The sequence below is a fragment of the Patella vulgata genome, chromosome 9 (genome assembly GCF_932274485.2).
Source record: "Patella vulgata chromosome 9, xgPatVulg1.2, whole genome shotgun sequence".
NCBI lineage: Eukaryota > Metazoa > Mollusca > Gastropoda > Patellidae > Patella > Patella vulgata.
Genome location: NC_065887.2, coordinates 14,183,365 through 14,192,659, shown reverse-complemented (window position 1 = coordinate 14,192,659; position 9,295 = coordinate 14,183,365). Strand labels below are relative to the sequence as shown.

General features: G+C 37.7%; 1 protein-coding gene across 1 annotated transcript in view; it reads left to right on the top strand.

Annotated features, from left to right (window-relative positions):
- The first annotated feature begins 340 nt into the window (after positions 1–340).
- Positions 341–9,295, top strand: part of LOC126831915 (melatonin receptor type 1A) — a 37,060-nt gene continuing 28,105 nt past the window's right edge. The window contains exon 1 of the mRNA XM_050562586.2: positions 341–537. The gene's annotated coding sequence lies outside the window, so the exon portion shown is untranslated. The remainder of the gene's footprint in view (positions 538–9,295) is intronic.

Sequence of the window (9,295 nt, the reverse complement as noted above, 5' to 3'; positions counted from 1 at the left end):
AGGTATAAGAGGTCGGCCTCTTTAAGGGCGATCTGCTCGTAGACTAAAATACTTCACGTCATCATCGTTTAAGCTCGCGAGTGCATGACACTCTTCTAGTGACGTCTGCTACCCCCTTAAGATTTGGTCGAGTTTCTGGCGGGAACAATTACTTGGATCTCGTATCAATACCCTTCTACTTGATAATAAGCCGTAAAACGCCGACTCCATCTCGAATCAATAAAGCAACAGGTCTACCTATACGGCCAATACTTCCCAGGATTGCCTCCCGTTAATTAAATAAAGGGCACTAGGTCTCGTTATGAATTCTATAGACAGTCGATTCCAAGACACCGTTGTTATTCATTACTTGTAAGGAAGAGAAGCCGACAACTTCCTTTAACAGTAAGTGCGACCATCTAGGCTTGTCACTTTTGATATTGGTTTTTGATATAAACATACTGGTGTCGTTGGCACAGTCTACTGTAATAGCAGTGATCGAATATAATATAGAAGAACAATAGAATCTATTATTAGACTTGGTGTACTTACTAACAGGTAAGGACGGAATTTGATTACATGTACATTTAAATGTCAACGTGGTTAAATAGAATACATGTTGCACTTCGCATTTTATTCAAGGCTAGTGGAAGGCCCCTTTTAATATGTATACCACAATCATGGACGATGTCTTGGGATTGAAAAAAAGGAGTAACATCCTTTTGAAACAAACTCGTAGGAATTCAGAAACGAATTCTCAAACAGAGCGTGTTTGAAACGTTTGCTTTCTTTCGTTTTGGTTTGGGGTTTCATTTGTGTTTGTCTGTTTATGTTAAGTTTTCTGTTGTTTTGTGTGTGGGAGGGGGGGGGGAGTAAGATGATCATAGATTGTCCCTTAGGATGACCGGTTTGTGTTAAATTTGAAAATCTCCTTATTCGTTACCAGTTAATTGCGCATTGCACGAAATTGGACAGGCGTATTTATTTAAACAATTAAGGGAACAAACTTTATGGCAATGTGCTTATATTAGGGTAAATCATTTACAGTTCTTACTTCAATGTACTTCGTTAACTAGACAGGCGTGCTGACATCAACGCATTGGGGATACGTTTATTTTATAAATAATAAACGTTTAGAGTGTTTATCTCAAATACTGCATTATGTAACACTCATTTCAGCAACCCTTTTAGTCCGAAAGTAGAAATATTGTTATTAGCTGATAGCGAAAGAATAAAGCGATATCGCATGAACAATAACCGTCCCCTAATTGCAAACAGTGACTGTTTATCTCCTATGTGACTTTAATGTATCCATAATTTTATTAATTCATTAAAACAAATTAAGTCCCTTATTTTGCATGGATTTAAAACATAGAATGCTGTGGCCATCTACAAACCAAATGAATCCTAAAATTTCCACATTTCTCAAGTAAAAAGTTTGAATGTTTTATTTTAATTAGTTGACAATGTTACCAAGAATAATGCAAGTACTGGGGCTTAAACTGTAAGAATTTCTAACTTAAAGAGGTATTATGGGAGATAAGTTAAAGAGTTGACTGTTCTCGCTATAATAGTTAAACAATATATAACGTAAATAGAAAATGTTGAAACTTTCAGTCAAATTGCCCCACTCTGAACAGAGACATTAGCTTTTGAATTTTAATCCTAGTCTCGATCATCATTACTAAAGTCGGTACGATAAAAAAAACATAGTCTCGATTATCCATTTTTGAATTTAATCATCATTGAGCGTTGAGCAGCAGATCGGATTTAAATCTAGTGAAAATCCGACACATAAGATGGCACCGAGAGTTGATTATGGTTTGGACAAGTTAATTTTAAATGTCTAATTAATAATTAAGATAGCATTTCAGGCCTGCAGAAAGAACTGCAATAGACAGATTTAGCTCCTGTAATTGTATGTTCAATAAGAATATTCAACATTCAGTATAATAAAAGGCAGATTAATAATAACAAACTAAGCCGATTCACGTGGAATTATTGCTGTTTTCATGAATTTATAATTTTAGAGAGTCTGTTGGTGTCAAGCGGCAATTTTAATACTTGAGTAATAAACTATGCAATATGAGCTCTAAAGCAGTACTTAGTGGTCATGATCAGGAACGGCTTTAAGACAATTGGACCAACCGCTCGGTATTGGGCACCTCTAGGGTATTCTACTTTAGTCTTGTCAAATAACACTGTTCCCGTACGTATATAAGTATAAAAGTACGCGTTCAATAAAACAAGTAGTCATTTCTGGTATTTTTTAAGAAATCATTTGAATAAAACAGACCGCGACACTGAACCTGGGGAGCCGCCAGAATTGTTCCCAATGGGACTATGCATCGTGATGCCTTTGCTCGAGTAAATATATAAAATCGCCTCGGTTGTATTTTATAACACAACTCAACTTTGTAGCATAGATTTTCCTCGTGGCTGTAGGTTCTTCTGTTATGCTTTTATGTATCACAATTGCATGTTGTTAATGAACAATTAAACCGACCGTGTTCCGTAAATTAGTGCTTGATCGTTTAGAACCTAAACTAACCCACAGCAAGTTTTCTGCAATCACTGAGAGGGATAAAATGATGTTAAGTTAAGCGAAAACTTTTATTAACGATCATATAGAATTCTGAAATTATTTGTAAAAAAATTTAAAAAATGAATAATTTTGAGGTGGATCTGAAGTAAATATTTAGGCCTATCGCCGTTACTGATGATATTGTGAAACAAATTAGTAGCACAAGATTAGGGGATCACGTGGCTAAGTGGGTAAGACGCTGGCTCGCTAGCCTGGAGGTCGGGTGTTCGATCCCTGCATTGGCCGAGAAAGTTCATCCAGATTTTCGGGCGTGGTTCCCCCTTGTCAGTGATGCAGGACGGAGGGCCTGACAAGGACAGCTGTCTAGTCCTTCGGATGGGACGAAAAACCGAGGTCCCGTGTACATATTGGCGTGCACGTAAAAGATCCCCTGGCAGTTGGAATTCGATATAAGAGTAGGCGATAGTGCCGCTGCCCGGGCAAAATTTCCCTCATAGCACATTGTATGGCGTATGCCCGTCTTCATTAGCCCAGTTTAGGAGCAGAACAGTAGGACGTTAAACCTTCTGGTTTAACTTTTAACAAGGTGCCTCAAATATTTATATATATTTATAGTTTACTCGGTGTCTACCATATCACCCTTGGTGGAAGTGGAGGTAAATCTCCACGAACGAACGAACGAACTCAGTTAAAGTCTCACCAAATTTTTACTCCTGACACTCCGCCTTGACTAGGAAGGAAACTAGATATTTTTTGTTGTATTTGATATAAAATATTGAATATTGAAAACTATTGAATAATACCACCATAAAAGATGTGATCTATTCTGGTACATAAATAGAAGTCACTCCACATGAATATAATAATAGAATAGACAATTCAAGCGATCTAACTATAACAGTCGATTATTGTAAAATTTATAAAAGGTTTTATCAATGTTTCATTTTTATTAACGCTAATTCAGCTATTGAAGTATCTTTATTCCATCAATTAGATAATTACTAACAATTTCAAACGTTACTGGAAATATGTTATTTACAGTTTTTTTTATCGAATTTTAAGTTGATACTTGTCTATCAGTATTTATTTATTTAAAGATACACTATGGGAGATTAGAGAAAGAGCTGGTACATTTTTTTAGTTGAATTTTAAGTTGATACCTATCTTTTAGTATGTATTTATTTAAAGACACATTATGGGAGATTAGGTAAAGAGCTGACAGTTCTCACTATAATAGTTAAAAACTAGATAATGTAAAGGGAATTTGCTGAAACTTTTAGTCAAATTGATCCACTCTGAACCGACAATTTAGCGATTGAATTTTTGGCCTAGCCTCGATCATCATTACTAATGTCGGTACGATAAAAAAAACATAGTCTCGATTATCCAATTCAATGATTTAATCATTATGAATGTTAAGCAGCTAATCGGATCCTAATCCAGTAAATATCACAGGCTAGCGATGCCATCGAGAGTTGATTAAGGTCTTGTCATGTTAATAAATGTCTAATTAATAGTTTATATAAAATTTCAGGCCTAAAGAGAGACCTGCAAATAGACAGATGTAGCTCTTGCATAATGCATGTTTAAATAATGACATGAAATGCACTTGTTGCATCTAGCATATTTAACACAGCAGTGGTGACCTTATCAAATGTGAGACCCCGGAAGACTGGAGGTCTGGAGAATAGGTTGGGTGAGGGAAGATTGTGAAACCATAGTCATGTGCTATTTGGATGGTATGACTGGAGCATCGGCTTGGAACAGCCAGGCACTTCCTGCTAAGTTGTCCACGGCGCTTTTCTTTGATTTCACCACCCAACCTGCGCAATTGATCGGCGTAATATGCAACATTTATGATAGAAGACTTCTTTAGATAAGCTATCATGATTACGTCCCCGGGGACACAGAAAACGCAAGAGGTAACAATATGACCCAAGAGAGCACGTGAATCTCTCCGATAGACCTCGAGAAGCTGTTAACTAACCCGCCCGGCACCACTGACAAGGGGAGATAACCTGGAACCTTCTTGTTAGCGAGTCAGCGTCTTACGCACTAAGCCTCCTGGGCTTCCACCAGAGTTTGAAGACATGTTATTTCTTGATTTATAAGTTGTTTTCTAAAATTCCGTGTGAGAAAAGTTTTAGTACATTCTATAATGTTTTGACATTTAAGAAAGAAATTAATTTAATCGCGTAAGAAATTCTGAAATGACATTTGAAAAATCCGTTCATGACAAATTGCCTTTTTTGTCTGAGTATTAAGATTTATAAGATGAATTATTAGATGTCACCTTAAAGGTTAAAACTGAATTATAATCAAAGGTGGTTTTATCCCATTAAAGTTAAAGTGCTCGTTTCTCCAACCCATTAAATGAAGTTTTCGCAATATTGCGGCACAGCCGGATGAATAAGCATACGTAAATATACTATTCAAAAAAAGTAGGGGATATTTGATTTTGGGGGAATAATACTAAAATATGCAAATGACTACGAAAAAAGTCACTATAGAACCTAACAGAAGAAACATTTCCAGTTACATGTGACGCCCAAACGCACCAATAGCTACCGCATGGAATGCAGGTGATGCTTGGGATCATCATGGGGGTCCAACCCAAGATTTGCACGACTCTGACTTTGAATGTTACAGTCATTGTGGCATTGAATTCCAGGGTGGAAACATCAGTTTAATTGTTTTAGTGACAAGAAAACAAATTTTGATATGCGTCGGCTTACCCAAAATGAAAGGTTACGTGCCCTTGGCATGCTACAGATCGGCACAACACAGGCGGTTGTGGCGCGGACGATGAATGTTTCTCAGTCTGTCATAAGCAGGCTATGGTCCAGATACCGTGATACACAATCTGTACAGGACAGACCACGCTCAGGTCGACCAAGGGCGACAACTCAAGCCCAGGATCGATTTATCCGTACCTTGGCCTTGAGAAATCGTGTCATCACAGCAAATCCGATCAGCGCTCGTCTTCAAACAGACACTGGTGTGAGAGTGAGTGGCCAGACGATTCGGAATCGACTGCATAGGGGTCACCTTCGCGCCCGACGTCCTCGCGTGATCCCTTGTTTGAGAGATCATCACATTCAGGCAAGACGTCGTTGGTGTAGGGATCGTCAACACTGGGATAATCGACGCTGGAGCAATGTGATGTTTTCAGATGAGTCAAGGTTCACTGTTGATTTTTTGGACAGACGTAGGAGGGTGTGGCGTCGTCGAAACGAGCGCTTCCAAGACGTTAACGTCATCAGACATGATCGATTTGGGGGTGGTTCTGTTATGGTGTGGGGAGGCATCACTGTTGCTGGAAGAACGGCTTTACATGTTGTTGCAGGGCGTGTTACAGGCCAGTACTACCGGGACAACATCTTGGCAGTCCATGTTGTGCCGTTCGCACGACGTCATGGCCGCCGTTTCATCTTCCAGGATGACAACGCAAGATGTCACAGGGCCAGGATCGTTACAGGTTACCTCCAACAACAGAACATCACCACATTACCTTGGCCAGCACTGAGTCCCGACCTCTCCCCCATCGAGCATGTCTGGGACATGCTTGGACAGAGGTTACGTCAACGTCAACAACGTCCTGCCAATGTCCAAGAACTTGCTGCTGCGTTGCAACAGGAATGGGACAATCTGGACCAAAATGACCTTAGACGTCTCATTAGGAGTATGCCACGTCGGATCAATGCTTGTTTGGCAAACAGAGGAGGATTTACCCGTTACTGACTTGGTTGTAATGCTGTGGTAACTTTGCTGTTTGACCCCGGGTATCATTTTACCCTTATAATGGTCAGTCTGTGCCTTACTTAGTCTAACGATCATTTGGAATAAATCGATGAATGTGAACTTCATTTCATTTTGTCATTTGTTTCTTCGTCAGTTTCATTAGGTGACTTTAATAACACTTAAAAATCAAATATCCCCTACTTTTTTGGAATAGTATACTTAAAATGATTAATAAAACACCAACGACTCACGTTAGGTTAAATACTGTAAAACATTAGTAAAACACCAATAATTTACGTCGGTTTAAATACTGTAACACAATTAACACACGTCAGGTTAAATACTGTAGATTATTAATAAAACAAAAAGTAACCCAGGTTAAATATTGCAAATAATTAGTAATTCGCCAATAACTCACGCCAGGTTAAATACTGCATATAATTAGTAATTCGCCAGTAACTCACGCCAGGTTAAATACTGCAAATAATTAATATTTTACCAATACCTCACGTCGGGTTAAATATTGCAAATAATTAGTAATTCGCCAATAACTCACGCCAGCTTAAATACTGCAAATAATTAGTAATACGCCAATAACTTACGCCAGGTTAAATACTGCAAATAATTAGTAATTTACCAATAATTCACGCCATGTTAAATATTGTTACACCAATAATTCACATCCTATTAAAACACAAGTAACTCACGACATGATAAATTTGGTAACAGAAATAACTCACGTCAGGTTAAATATTATTACATCCATAATTCACGTCCTATTAAAACACAAGTAACTCACGCCATGATACATTTGGTACCACCAATAACTCAGAAGACATCAGTCCCATAAAATTATATAGACTCCTTGGATAGATTCTGAAAAACATTCAGAAAACGTTCATAGACGAACCCCAAGATGCGAAGAAATCGCTAACGATCACACAAAAATGATCTAATTGACATAATTAGAAAATCAGTTTTATTTTAGTCAGTCGATATAGAGGAGTCAAATACATTTAGGCATATTTAATATTCATTATCTTCACAAATTAATTAGGAAATGTTTTGGGGGGTTTTACCAGAAGCTGTTCACAAGTGACGTTACTTAACTGTATAGCGAACTGAAGGACGATTCTGGACCTGGTTTTAGATATTTTAAAACCGTTTTAAAAAACGTTAATATAGTATGAGAACAGTGGCAAAATTTGTTGATTTTCATCTGCTGAAAGAGCAAGTGGTCAATTAGTAAGATAAAAATGTTTCAGTAGTTTCGGGCTTCTTTCGAACGAAAGAAATTTTTATAATGAACACCTTATGTTAGTCCCGAAAAGTGGGCGTAAAACTCCATTTCTGTCTCGTTGCCTGCCTTGTCTTGTAAAATGATGTTTGTGTATCTTGGATGATCCACGGGGCCTCAGTGAGTATGGCTATAGCTCCGGTTTCCTTCCTCCGCTAAGGCACCCATACACGCAAGTCCAAGTGAATTATTGAAATAAAATTTCTATGGTAAAATAATAAATCCTCGTGTTAAAAACTCTCTCTCTCTCTCTCTCTCTCTCTCAATTAGAAATGAGAATATATCTCTGCTGTATATCTGTAATCTATTGAATTATTCTTTGATGGTTTAGACTTGGATGAATAATTATCACTTGTAAATGCGATTGTGTCTGTGTGTTTGATAGTTCTATACATCTTTATTAGGAGACATATTACTGCCACGAATATAAATAGCCTATTTGTCTCTATATTCTTTTATTATTTACGCTCCCTTATGGCGTCATGGCGGCAGATCTAGATAGACATACCCACATGGCGTCCTCTTACGCCGCTTGGAAAATGATCGTATTGCGTTAGTTATACGCGAAATAAATGAAGGGAAGATTATATTCTTGTGTACGTGATAATTTTGTCTTTGTAAAACTGCCAAAGGAATAATTCATTTCCTATAAAAGAAAGAAATGAATGCGAAACCGCGGCGATAGTCTTAACTCTTAAGACAATATTTCTCATTGGAGCCCAACGGCATTACATGTGCAAGTATATTGAATGATGTCGACGAATGCAGAAGTTCTACATTTGGCGTTAAATCTATGAATTGAACAATATTTGGTCAAGGGCTGGAAGCGAGTGTATTTAATGGTAATGGTTCAGACAGTATTCACAATGGACAAATATTTTCCCTATCGAACCCGTCTCGTCTGTTATTTAGTATTAATTAGGAGCCGATCACCAGTTGAACGGTTTCTACCAGAGGCGACAATTATTTCTAATGCCTACGACATAATCTGACAACTGAAAGACTTGAACCGACCAAAACTGGGTTTTAAATATAATTTTAAATACACGAAATAACATATTATGCTTCCTATGATTGAATGCAGATTCCGAAGCGTCATAAGATGTATTTAAATTTCAATCAAAGAGAGAATTATATTTTATCCCAATCTGGTTAAAACACAGATCCTATTTCGTTTCGTTTTTATGGTTCAAAATTTCGTTTTACTTGTCTTTACTACACTTGGATCAGGAAGAGTTGTTATTTAACTCGTGTTCTGAATGGTGTCGGGGATAAGCCAATGAAACGGTCTGTTACGGCGAGCTTTAGGCGTGTTTTGTTTTTCACGGAACTGTGGGTAATCCACTAGTAACATCAATGCTGATTTGTTAATCAAATGTCTGACGTCATAGGGTCATACGTCGGTCTTTTGACCCCTGGCGTGACCTATCGCTATAACTTGTCAGATACTTATGTAGTGTAGGCCATCGAAAGTATAAAAAAACGAAACGAAATATAGATCTGGATTTTAATCAGATTGAATTTATCCAAATCAGATCCAACCGCGTGTTAGCCTTACGCATGTAGTGAATATATATCAGAATGCATTTTATTTAAGAAAATAAAAGTACTGTAGTCAATAAAGTGCCGGAGTCAAGTGACGTGCTTTCTATTCCAAACTTGTGCCTGACAAGAAATACGGTGGCCTGTCCAACTTTGTTGGTTTTCCCACCTCTGATATCCCCCCACCCCCG